Raw genomic sequence first — 14,080 nt, 5'->3', positions numbered from 1 at the left:
GGGTTTCACCATGTTGGCCAGGCTGACCACAAATGACACTCCTCCCCACAAATGATCCGCCTGCTTCAGCCTCCCAAAGTGTTGGGATTACAGGCATGAGCCACCTCACCCAGCCTTTTTTTTCTTTTAATGTTGGATTTTCTTCTGTTACATCAGCTTCAGAAGCAGCTTATCCTGTGTCATTTAATCTCATCAGAATTTAACTGGGATTGCAATGAATGTACAGTTTACTTTGTGGGGCAGCTGACATCCTTCTCCCACAATGTGGCATGTCTGCCAACTTACCCTCTTTTAGCGTCTTCCTCAGGCCGTCCTTACACACTTTTCTCCCAGCTTGTTTTGTGATTCTTTCATAGGGAGGTGGAGGGTTGTGGCTCACGCTCCGATGGGTTATTGTGGAGTAGAGAAACCCACTGGATCTGGCATGGACTGAACTCCTAGGCTGTTCCTCAGGGTTCTTCAGGGGATTTTCTTGGATTTACACGCAGATGATTGTATCATCAACAAACTACTAAACCCTGTCTCCAGTATTCATCTCCTTCCCTCTTTTTCAGTTCTCTCACCGTGCTGGGATGTCTGGAGAAACACTGACAGTGATAGCAAGGAGAACTGTGCTTTTCTGACTTTAATGGGAATACTTTAAATATCTTGACTTAAGCATGATTGCTGCAGGGTTTTGATAAATGCCATTTACCAAGTAAAGAAATTATCTTCTGTTACAGCTTATTAAAAATCAGGAATGCCGGGGGCAGTGGCTCACACCTGTAATCCCAACACTTTGGGAGGCCGAGGCAGGTGGATTACCTGAGGTTGGGAGTTCGAGACCAGCTTGACCAACATGGAGAAACCCCGTCTCTATTAAAAAAGTACAAAATTAGCCAGGCATGCTGGCACATGCCTGTAATCCCAGCTACCCAGGAGGCTGATGCAGGAGAATTGCTTGAACCCTGGAGGCAGAGGTTGTGGTGGGCCGAGATGGCACCACTGCACTCTGGCCTGGACAAGAAGAGCAAAACTCCATCTCAAAAAGAAAAAAAAAATCAGGAGTACGTGTCAGTTTTTAAAAATGTTTTAATATTTTAAACTAAAATTTTTAACTTTTTTGTTTGAAGCTTTAACACATGTACAGTCATGTGACCACCACCACAGTCCACACACAGAATGGTTCCATTCCCCAAATCTCCTTAGTGCCACACCTTACCATGGTGCCTTCCCCCAACCTTCCTTCAACTCTTCCCACCCCCATGGTGCCAAATGTGTCAGTCTCTCCCTGTTGTCACTGCAGAGTAGTATTTCATTGCATAGATATACCACAGTCTAACAGTTCACCCAATGAAAGGCATTTGAATTTCAGCTTTTGATGATTATGAATAAAGCATCAATAAACATTTACATACAGTTTTTATGTGGACTTAAGTTTTTCTTTCTCTAAATACCCAAGAGTGGGATTGCTGGGTCATGTGGCTGTGTACATTGAACTTTATAGGAAACCACCATGCTGTCTTCCATTTCCAGCAGGTCCACACCCTGGCAGCTTGGGGCACCACCAGCATTCTCTTGCACTGCAGCTGTGGTGCAGGTGCCTCATGGCCTGCGTGGTGGCTGAATCTATATTTCCTGGTGGCTGGTGGTGTCAAGTCTCTTCTCCTGTCCCCAGTAGTCAACCCTGTGTCATCGCTGGTGCATGTCTGGTCAGGTCTTTTCCACTTCTTAGTTGGACTGTTTTCTTACTGTTGAGTTTTAAGAGTTCTCTATGTATTCCAAATGCAGGTCCTTAGTTGACAGGTGATTTGTGAATATTTTCTCCTCATCTTTTCATTCTTTTCACACTGTCTTTGGTAGTTCAAACGTTTTTAGGTCAGGCATGGTGGCTCATGCCTATAATCTCAACTACTTTGGGGCCAAAGGCAGGAGGATCACTTAAGGCTAGGAATTTGAGACCAGCCTGGGCAACACAGCAAGACTCAGACTCTGGAAAAAAATTTTAAAATTAGGCATGGTGGCATGCACCTCTAGTCTCAGCTACTAAGGAGGCTGAGGAAGAAGGATGGCTTGAGCCCAGGAGGTCGAGGCTGCAGTGAGCTATGACTGTACCACCACTCTCCAGCCTGGACAACAGAGTATGACCCTGTCTCAAAAAAGTAAGTTTTTAATTTTGATAAAGTCCAATTTACAAATTTTTCTTTTATGGATTATTCTATGGATTATGCCTTTGGAATCATGTCTAAGAACTCTACCAAATGTCATCAGGTACAAAGGTATTTTTCTGTTTTCTTCCAAACATTTTATAGTTTTGTTTTGCATTTACATATGATTCGAGTTAATTGTGTACAATGTGAGGTTTAGGTCAAGGTTCCATTTTTTCCATATGGATGACCAATGGCCCCATTGCTATCTGTTGAATGGACAATCCTTTCTCCACAGGGTTTTGTTTGCACTGCTGTCAAAGATCAAATGGCCCTATTTATGTGGGTCTGTTTCTAGACTCTCTGATCACTGACCCATCTGTCTGTTCTTTGCCAATACCACAAGTCTTGATTTTTGTGGCTTTAAAGTATGTGTTAAAACTGTGTAATGTGATTCACCTAACTTTTTTGTTCTTTTTAAAACATTGTTTTATCTATCCTTTTTACTGTTTTAGCTGGCTCCTTCACCATTCCGTATACATTTTAAAATCATCTTCTCAGCCGGGCGCGGTGGCTCACGCTTGTAATCCCAGCACTTTGGGAGGCCGAGGTGGGCTGATCACGAGGTCAGGAGATCGAGACCACAGTGAAACCCCGTCTCTACTAAAAATACAAAAAAAAATTAGCCGGGCGTGGTGGCGGGCGCCTGTAGTCCCAGCTACTTGGAGAGGCTGAGGCAGGAGAATGGCGTGAACCCACAAGGCGGAGCTTGCAGTGAGCCGAGATCGCACCACTGCACTCCAGCCTGGGTGACAGAGCAAGACCTGTCTCAAAAAAAAAAAAAAAAAAAAAAAAAAAAAAAAAAAAAAAAAAAAAAATCATCTTCTCTAAATCTAAAAAGAAGCCCTACTGCAATGTTTTGGAATTTTGTTAATTTCACAGATTCTTCTGAGATTGGCATCTTGACTATGTTCAGTCTTCCAGTCCATGAGCATGCTGTGTGCCGTCTCTCCACATACACAGTGCTTTTAGCATACAGACCCTGTTTTGTCTTGTTAGATTTATACCTCTCTCTCTCTCTCAGGAGCTACTGTGTTTTTAACTTCAGTTTCCAGTGTTTTATTGTTTGTCTATAGTAGTAAGATTTTTTTTTTTTTTTTGAGACAGTCTGGCTCTGTCGCCCAGGCTGGAGTGCAGTGACATGATCTCAGCTCACTGCAACCTCTGCCTCATGGGTTCAAATGTGGCATGATCTCAGCTCACTGCAACCTCTGCCTCCCAGGTTCAAGCAATTCTCCTGTCTCAGCCTCCTGAGTAGCTGGGATTACAGGCGCGTGCCACCACACCCGGCTAATTTTTGTATTTTTAGTAGAGACGGGGTTTCACCATGTTGGTCAGGCTGGTCTCCAACTCCTGACCTGGTGATATGCCTGCCTCAGCCTCCCAAAGTGTTGGGATTACAGGCATGAGCCACCACACTGGGCTTTTTATTTTTTATTTGAGACAGAGTTCCACTCTTGTTGCTCAGGCTGGAGTGCAATTGTGTGATCTCAGCTCACCCCAACCTCCATCTCTTGGGTTCAAGTGATTCTCCTGCCTCAGCTTCCCGAGTAGCTGGGATTACAGGCATGTGCCACCACACCCAGCTAATTTTGTATTTTTAGTAGAGACGGGGTTTCTCCACGTTGGTCAGCTTGGTTTTGAACTCGCAAACCTCAAGTGATCCTCCCACCTCAGCCTCCCAAAGTGCTGGGACTACAGGTGTGAGTCACCACGCCCAGCCTGTGTTCTTTTTTTAATCATTTCCAGGCTCATGGTGTATACCTTCTGCCCCAGTCCTAGGTGAATTTCTCCTGGTTGGTGAGTTTTGATTTTTACCTCTGCTCACATAGGGACTCGAGGAGGGAGACTAGGACTCAGTCCTCCTTCTTCTTGTCACTTCTCTAAACAATTACTTTTTGTTGAAGATGCCATGTAAGCTACAATTCAAAGCCATCTCTTTGAACAACTGTGTGAAATAATCGTGCTAAACTGTTATTCTCCTTTAATCATTCCAACCAAGCACCCATGGGGGCCATTATTCCTCTCCTACAACTGCAAGGCAGTGCCTCACCAACTAGCTTTGCTCCTGAGGCAAGCGGCAGGGACCAGTCTGCTTTCCTCAGTGAGCAAGCGGCCCCTGACCCTGGTGAGTGAGTTTTCTCTTCACAGCCCCCTGTCCCTGCTGCCCACTGAGCCAGCCAGCCCGAGAGTGGAAAAGCCATTCTGGCTCTGAACTTCCAGCACAATCCGGGAGAGCACACGGGTCCTGGGGAGGGTGGCTATGCCGAGCGGCTTTATAGGATGAGTCACAAGAAAGTCCATCTGGCGGGGCCTCCCTGACTCCCCCCCACCGTCCCCGGCTCACGGCGAGGAAGGCAAGGCTGGTGGCGGGGGGACAGGAAAGGGCTGGGTCTCTCCCCACCTCCACTGCCAACACCCTGCAGACCCCCAGGCCACAGCCTTTCCCGGGACTCCCCCAAGCTCTGGGAGGTGGGGCAGGTCCAGTTTACGCTTGTTTCAAAGAAGGGAGAGCGTCCCGCCGCCCTGTCGTGGAGGGTCCTGCGCCCTCACCCCTTGCCCGGAGTCATGTGTGGGCAGCCACAGAAAGGTCCCCGACAGCAGGATTGGGGTTCCAGGCTGAGCCCAGTGTAGGGAAAGGAAAGAGAGATCAGACTGTCACTGCGTCTACATAGAAAGGGAAGACATGAGACTCCATTTTGAAAAAGACCTGTACTTTGAACGATTGCTTTGCTGAGATGTTAATTTGTAGCTTTGCCCCAGCCACTTTGACCCACCTTGGAGTTCACAAAAACATGTATTATATAAAATCAAGGTTTAAGGGATCTAGGGCTGTGCAGGACGTGCCTTGCTGACAAAATGTTTATAAGCAGTATACTTGGAAAAAGTCATTGCCGTTCTCTAGTCTCAATAAACCAGGGGCACAATGCATTGCGGAAAGCCACAGGGACGTCTGCCCTTGAAAGCCGGGTATAGTCCAATGTTTCTCCCCATGTGATAGTCTGAAATATGGCCTCGTGGGATGAGAAAGACCTGACTGTGCCCCAGCCTGACACCCGTAAAGGGTCTGTGCTGAGGTGGATTAGTAAAAAAGGAAAGCCTCTTGCAGTTGAGATGGAGGAAGGCCACTGTCTCCTGCCTGCCCCAGGAACTGAATGTCTTGGTGTAAAACCCGGTTGTGCATTTGTTCAATTCTGAGATAGGAGAAAAGCTACCCTGTGGCGGGAGGCGAGACATGTTTGCAGCAATGCTGCCTTGTTATTCTTAACTCCGCCGAGATGTTTGGGTGGAGAGAAACATAAATCTGGCCTACATGCACATCCAGGCATAGTACCTCCCCTTAAACTTAATTAAGATATAGATTCTTTTGCTCACATGTTTTTTGTTGACCTTCTCCTTATTATCACCCTGCTCTCCTACTACATTCCTTTTTGCTGAAATAATGAAAATAATAATAAAAACTAAGGGAACTCAGAGGCCGGTGCCGGTGCAGGTCCTTTCTGTGCTGAGTGCCGTCCCCCTGGACCCACTGTTGTTCCTCTATACTTTGTCTCTGTGTCTTTTCTCCATCTCTCATCCCACCCAACTAGAAATACCCACAGGTGTGGAGGGGCAGGCCACCCCTTCATCTGCCGCCCAACATGGGTGCCTTTCTCTAGGGTGAAGGTACACTAAGAACGTGAGCATTGAGGACAGCCGACGAGAGATTCCCGAGCATGTCCACAGTCAGCCTTGCGGTAAGCTTGTGCGCTCGGAGGAATCCAGGGTAACAATGGGGCAAACTGAAAGTAAATATGCTTATCTCAGCTTCATTAAAATTATCTTAAGAAGAGGGGGAGTTAAAGCTTCTACAGAAAATCTAGTTACGCTATTTCAAACAATAGAACAATTCTGCCCATGGTTTCCAGAACAGGGAACTTTAGATTTAAAAGAGTGGAAAAAATTGGCAAAGAACTAAAACAAGCAACTAGGGAAGGTAAAATCATCCCACTTACAGTATGGAATGATTGGGCCATTATTAAAGCAACTTTAGAACCATTTCAAATAGAAGAAGATAGCGTTTCAGTCTTTGATGCCCCTGAAAGCTGTGTAATAGATTGTGAAGAAGAGGCAGGAACAGAGTTTAAGAAAGGAATGGAAAGTTCACATTGTAAAAATGCAGTACAGCCTGTAATGGCTCGGTCACTGCAAAATGTTGACTATAATCAATTACAGGAGGTAACATATCCTGAATCATCAAAATTGGGGGAAGGTCCAGAATTATTTGGACCACCAGAGTTTAGACCACGATGGCCACCAACTCCTTCTCCTGTGATTCAGATGCCTGTGACATCACAATCTCAAATGCCAATCCAGGCACAGTATCCACAATACCAGCCAGTAGAAAATAAAATCCAATCATCGGTAGTTTATCAACACCAGCCACCAGCCGAATTTCAGTATCAGCTGTTTCCAGAGGTTCAGTATGGATCTCAGGCGGTGCGTCCTGTGCCAAATAGCAAGGCACTATATCAACAACCCACGGCGATGGCGTTTGATCTTACAGTACCACCTAGTGGACAAGATAGTGCACTGCATGAGACCATTGCTACAGCCAGAAAACAGGGAGATCTTGAGGCACGGCAATATCCGGTCATGTTACAGCCGATGCCGGTCGGGAAAGGGAGTCAAGCAGGATCGTCTGTCCGAACTGAGGCTAGATATGAATCTTTCACTATGAAAATGTTAAAAGATATGAAAGAAGGAGTTAAAACAATATGGACACAACTCTCCTTATATGAAAACATTATTAGATTCCATTGCTCATGGAAATAGACTTATTCCTTACGACTGGGAAATTTTGGCTAAATCTTCCCTTTCACCCTCTCAGTATCTACAGTTTAAAACCTGGTGGATTGATGGCGTACAAGAACAGGTACAAAAAAATCAGGCTACTAATCCTGTTGCTTATATAGATGCAGACCAATTGCTAGAAACAGGTCCGAATTGGCGCACTATTAACCAACAATCAATAATGCAAAATGAGGCTATTGAACAACTAAGGGCTATCTGCCTCAGGGCCTGGGAAAAGATTCAGGACCCAGAAACCTCCTTCCCTTCTTTTAGTTCAATCAGACAAGGCTTTAAAGAGCCATATCCGGCCGGGCGCGGTGGCTCACGCCTGTAATCCCACCACTTTGGGAGGCCAAGGCGGGCGGATCACGAGGTCAGGAGATCGAGACCACGGTGAAACCCCGTCTCTACTAAAAAGACAAAAAATTAGCCGGGCGTGGTGGCAGGCACCTGTAGTCCCAGCTACTGGGAGAGGCTGAGGCAGGAGAATGGCGTGAACCCGGGAGGCGGAGCTTGCAGTGAGCTGAGATTGCGCCACTGCACTCCAGCCTGGGCGACAAAGCAAGACTCCATCTCAAAAAAAAAAAAAAAAAGAGCCATATCCAGACCTGTGGCAAGGTTGCAAGATGCAGCTCAAAAATCCATTGCAGATAATAACGCCCGAAAAGTTATTGTAGAATTAATGGCCTATCAAATGCAAATCCAGAATGTCAGTCAGCCATAAGGCCATTAAGAGGAATGGTTTCAGCAGGAGTTGATGTAATTACAGAATATGTGAAGGCCTGTGATGGGATCGGAGGAGCTATGCATAAGGCAATGCTATTGGCTCAGGCAATTACGGGGGTTGCTTTAGGATGACAAGTTAGAACATTTGGGGGGAAATGTTTTAATTGTGGTCAAATCGCTCATCTAAAAAAGAATAGCCCAGGCTTAAATAAACAGAGCAAAAATAAAGAGCCACCTGGCCTGTGTCCAAGATGTGGAAAAGGAAAACATTGGGCTAAAGAATGTCATTCTAAATTTGATAAAAATGGACAACCATTGTCGGGAAATGGGAAGAGGGGCCAGCCCCAGGCCCCGCAACAAAGTGGGGCATTCCCGATTCAGCCATTTGTTCCTCAGGGTTTTCAGGGACAACAACCCCCACAGTAAATACGACCATTTCAGGAAATCAGCCAATTACAACAATACAACACTTATCCCCCGCCACAGCGGGCAGCGCTGCAGTAGATTTATGTTCTACTCAAATGATTTCTTTACTCCCTGGAGAGCCCCTGCAAAAGATTCCTACAGGGGTATATGGCCCGCTGCCAGAAGGGATGGTAGGCCTTATTTTAGGAAGATCAAGTCTAAATTTGAAGGGAGTTCAAATTCATACTGGGATAATTGGTTCAGATTATAAAGGGGAAATTCAGTTACTGATCAGCTCTACTGTTCCCTGGGGTGCCAATCCAGGTGATAGGATCGTTCAATTACTGCTCTTGCCTTATATTAAAATTGGGGATAGCAAAACAGAAAGAACAGGAGGGTTTGGAAGTACCAACCCTGCTGGAACAGCTATTTATTGGGCTAGTCAGCTCTCAGAGAATAGACCTGTGTGTAGTTACTATTCAGGGAAAACAGTTTGAAGGATTAGTGGATACTGGGGCTGATGTCTCTATCATTGCCTTAAATCAATGGCCAAAAAATTGGCCTAAACAAAAGCCTGTTACAGGACTTGTTGGTGTGGGCACTGCCTCAGAAGTGTATCAAAGTGCCAGGATTTTACACTGTCTAGGACCTGATAATCAAGAGAGTATAGTTCAGCCTATGATTACTTCTATTCCAATTGATTTATGGGGCTGAGACTTATTAGAACAGTGGCATGCAGAGATTACTATTCCAGTCTCCCTATACAGCCCCACGAGTCAAAAAATCATGACTAAAATGGGATATCTCTCTGACAAAGGACTAGGGAAAAATGGAGAAGACATTAAAGTTCCAATTGAGGCTGAGGGAAATCAAGAAAGAAAAGGAATACAGTATCCTTTTTAGGGGTGGCCACTGTAAAGCCTCCGAAGCCCATTCCATTAACTTGGAAAACAGAAAAGCCTGTAAGGGTAAATCAGTGGCCTCTACCAAAACAAAAGCTGGAGGCTTTACACTTATTGGCAAAAAAACAATTAGAAAAGGGACATAGTGAGCCTTCATTTTCGCCTTGGAAGTCTCCTGTGTTTGTAATTCAGAAAAAATCCGGCAGATGGCGCATGCTAACTGACTTAAGAGCCGTTAATGCAGTTAATTCAACCCATGGGGCCTCTCCAACCTGGGCTGCCCTCTCCAGCCAGGATCCCCAAAGATTGGCCTTTAATTATAATTGATCTGAAGGATTGCTTTTTTACCATTCCTCTGGCAAAACAGGATTTTGAAAAATTTGCTTTTACTACACCAGCCATAAATAATAAAGAACCAGCCACCAGATTTCAGTGGAAAGTGTTGCCTCAGGGAATGCTTAATTGTCCAACAATTTGTCAGACTTTTGTAGCTCAAGTTCTTCAACCAGTTAGAGACAAGTTTTCAGACTGTTATATCATTATGTTGATGATATTTTGTGTGCTGCAGAAACAAGAGACAAATTAATGGACTGTTACACATTTCTGCAGACAGAGGTTGCAAACGCAGGCCTGACAATAGCATCTGATAAGATTCAGACCTCCACTCCTTTTCATTATTTGGAAATGCAGGTAGAGGAGAGAGAAATTAAACCACAAAAAGTAAAAATAAGAAAAGACACATTAAGAACATTAAATGACTTTTAAAAATTGCTAGGTGGCTGGGCACGGTGGCTCACGCTTGTAATCCCAGCACTTTGGGAGGCCGAGGAGGGCGGATCACGAGGTCAGGAGATCGAGACCACAGTGAAACCTCGTCTCTACTAAAAATACAAAAAAAATTAGCCGGGCGTGGTGGCGGGCCCCTGTAGTCCCAGCTACTCGGAGAGGCTGAGGCAGGAGAATGGCTCGAACCCAGGAGGCGGAGCTTGCAGTGAGCCGAGATTGCGCCACTGCACTCCAGCCTGGGCGACAGAGCCAGACTCTGTCTCAAAAAAAAAAAAAAAAAAAAAAAATTGCTAGGAGATATTAATTGGATTCGGCCACCTCTAGGCATCCCTACTTATGCCATGTCAAATTTGTTCTCTATCTTGAGAGGGGATCCAGACTTAAATAGTAAAAGAACATTAACTCCAGAGACAACTAAAGAAATTAAATTAGTTGAAGAAAAAATTTGGTCAGCACAAGTAAATAGAATAGATAACTTAGCCCCACACCAACTTTTGATTTTTGCTACTGCACATTCTCCAACAGGCATCACTGTTCAAAATACAGATCTTGTGGAGTGGTCATTCCTTCCTCACAGTACAGTGAAGACTTTTACATTGTACTTAGATCAAATGGCTACATTAATTGATCAGGCAAGACTACTTGTGTGGAAGTGACCCAGATAAAATCATTGTTCCTTTAAACAAGGAAACAGATTCCACAAGCCTTTATCAATTCTGCTGCATGGCAGATTGGTGTTGCTGATTTTGTGGGAATTATTGATAATCATTACTCAAAAACAAAAATCTTCCAGTTTTTAGAATTGACTACTTGGATTTTACCTGAAATTACCAGAAAAACCTCTAGAAAATGCTCTAACGGTGTTTACTGATGGTTCCAGCAATGGAAAAGCGGCTTACACTGGGCCAAAAGAACGAGTCATTGAAACTCAGTATCACTCAGCTCAAAGAGCAGAATTGGTTGCTGTCATTTCAGTGTGACAAGATTTTAATCAGCCTATTAACATTTTTCCAGATTCTGCATATGTAGTACAGGCTACAAAGGATGTGGAGACAGCCCTCATCAAATATAGTATGGATGATCAGTTAAATCAGCTGTTTAAATTGTTACAACAAACTGTAAGAAAAAGAAATTTCCCATTTTATATTACACATATGCGAGCACATACTAATTTACCAGGGCCTTTAACTAAGGCAAATGAACAAGCTGCCTTGCTAGTATCATCTGCCTTCATGGAAACACAAGAACTTCATGCCCTGACTCATGTAAATGCAACAGGACTAAAAAACAAATTTGATGTCACATGGAAACAGGCAAAAAATATTGTACAACATTGTACTGAGTGTCAAGTCCTACAACTGCCCACTCAGGAGGCAGGAGTTAATCCTAGAGGTTTATGTCCTAATGCATTATGGCAAATGGATGTCACACATATACCTTCATTTGGAAAACTGTCATTTGTCTATGTGACAGCTGATACTTATTCACATTTCATATGGGCAACCTGCCAGACAGGAGAAAGTACTTCCCATATTAAAAGACATTTATTATCTTGTTTCGCTGTCATGAGAGTTCCAGAAAAAAATAAAACAAATAATGGGCCAGGATACTGTAGTAAACCATTTCAAAAATTCTTAAATCAGTGGAAAATTACACACACAACAGGAATCCCTCATAATTCCCAAGGACAGACCATAATTGAAAGACCTAATAGAACACTCAAAGCTCAATGAGTTAAACAAAAAAAGGAAAAAGAGAGTAAGGAGTATAACACTCCCCAGATACAACTTAATCTAGCACTCTATACTTTAAATTTTTCAAATATATATAGAAATCAGACCACTACTTCTGCAAAACAACATTTTACTGGTAAAAAGTACAGCCCACATGAGGGAAAACTGATTTGGTGGAAAGACAACAAAAATAAAATATGCGAAATAGGTAAGGTGATAACATGGGGGAGAGGTTTTGCTTGTGTTTCACCAGGAGAAAATCAGCTTCCTGTTTGGGTACCCACTAGACATTTGAAGTTCTACAATAAGCCCATCAGAGATGCAAAGGAAGGCGCCTCCGCAGAGACAGAGAACCCACAATCAAACATCATCAACTTGCAGGGTGAACAAAATGGTGATATCAAAAAAACAGATGAAGTTGCCATCCACCAAGAAGGCGGAGCTGCCGACCTGGGCCCAGCTAAAGAAGCTGACACAGTTAGCTGAAAAAAGCCTGAAAAACACAAAGGTAACACAAACTCCAAAAAAATATACTGCTTGCAGCTTTAATGATTGTATCAATGATGGTAAGTCTCCCTATGTCTGCAGGGGCCACTACGACTAACTATACTTACTGGGCCTATGTGCCTTTCCCACCCTTAATTCAGGCAGTCACTTGGATAGATAATCCTATTAAAATATATGTTAATAACAGTGCATGGGTACCAGGCCCCACAGATGACCGTGGCCCTGCCCAACCTGAAGAAGAAGGAATGAGGATAAACATTTCCATTGGATATCATTATCCTCCCATTTGCCTGGGAAAAGCACCAGGATGCTTAATGCCTACAATCCAAAATTGGTTGGTAGAAGTACCTACTGTCAGTGCCACCAGTAAATTTACTTATCATATGATAAGTGGAATGTCACTCGGGTCACAAATGAATAATTTACAAAATTCTTCCTATCAAAGATCATTAAAATTTAGGCCTAAAGGGAAACCATGCCCCAAGGAAATTCCAAAAGAATCAAAAGACCCAGAAGTCTTAGTTTGGGAAGAATGTGTGGCTGATACTGCGGTGGTATTACAAAACAATAAATTTGGAACTATTATAGACTGGGCCCCTCAAGGCCGATTATATTATGACTGTATGGGCCAGACCCACTCATATTCACAGGCTCCATCTGTCTGGCCCACTAATCTGGCCTATGATAGTGATTTAACTAAAAGGCTAGACCAGGTTTATAGAAGGCTAGAATCACCCTATTCCATGGAAATGGGGTGAAAAGGGGATTTCATCACCCCAACCAAAGTTAGTTAGTCCTGTTGTTGGTCCTAAACACCCAAAATTATGGAAGCTCACTGTGGCCTCGTACCACGTTAGAATTTGGTCTGAAAATCAAGTTATGAAAACAAAAACTCATAAGCCACATTATACTATTAACCTAAATTCCGATCTGACAATTCCTTGGCAAAGTTGTGTAAAATCCCGTTATATGCTAGTTGTAGAAAACATAGTTATTAAACCAGATTCCCAAACTATAACCTGTGAAAATTGTAGATTGTTTACTTGCATTAATTCAACTTTCGATCGGCAGCATGGCATTCTGTTAGTAAGGGCAAGAGAAGGCGTGTGGATCCCTGTGTCCACAGATCGACCATGGGAGGCTTCTCCATCCGCACATATCTTAACAAAAGTATTAAAAGGAGTTCTAACTAGATTTAAGAGATTCATTTTTACTTTGATTACAGTAATTACGGGTCTTATTGCAGTCACAGCTACTGCTGCGGCTGCTGGAATTGCTTTACACTCCTCTGTTCAAACTACAAAATAGTAAATAATTGGCAAAAAAATCCCTCAAAATTGTGGAATTCTCAGACTCAAACAGATCAAAAATTGACAAATCAAAGTAATGATCTTAGACAAACTCATTTGGATGGGAGATAGGCTCATGAGCTTGGAATATCTTTTCAGTTACAGTGTGACTGGAATACGTCAGATTTTTGTATTACACCTATAGCCTATAATAAATCTGAACATCACTGGGGCATGGTTAGATGCCATTTACAAGGAAGAGAAGATAATCTTACCTTAGATATTTCTAAACTAAAAGAACAAATTTTTAAAACATCAAAAGCCCAGTTAAATCTGGTGCCAGAAACTGAGGCAATGGTAAAAGCTGTTGATGGCCTCACAAATCTTAACCCTGTCACTTGGGTTAAAACCATTGGAAGTTCCACTATTGCAAATTTTGTATTAATCCTTGTATGTCTGTTCTCTCTGTTGTTAGTCTACAGGTGTACCCAGCAGCTCTGTAGAGACAGCGACCAGCGAGAACGGGCCATGATGACGATGGCGGTTTTGTCAAAAAGAAAAGGGGGAAATGTAGGGAAAAGAAAGATCAGACTGTCACTGTGTCTATGTAGAAAGGGAAGACATAAGAGACTCCATTTTGAAAAAGACCTGTACCTTAAACAATTGCTTTGCTGAGATGTTAATTTGTAGCTTTGCCCCAGCCACTTTGACCC

This window comes from Nomascus leucogenys, chromosome 20 (assembly GCF_006542625.1).
Source record: "Nomascus leucogenys isolate Asia chromosome 20, Asia_NLE_v1, whole genome shotgun sequence".
Taxonomy (NCBI): domain Eukaryota; kingdom Metazoa; phylum Chordata; class Mammalia; order Primates; family Hylobatidae; genus Nomascus; species Nomascus leucogenys.
The sequence above is the reverse complement of the archived record's forward strand: the minus strand, read 5'-3'. Positions refer to the sequence as shown.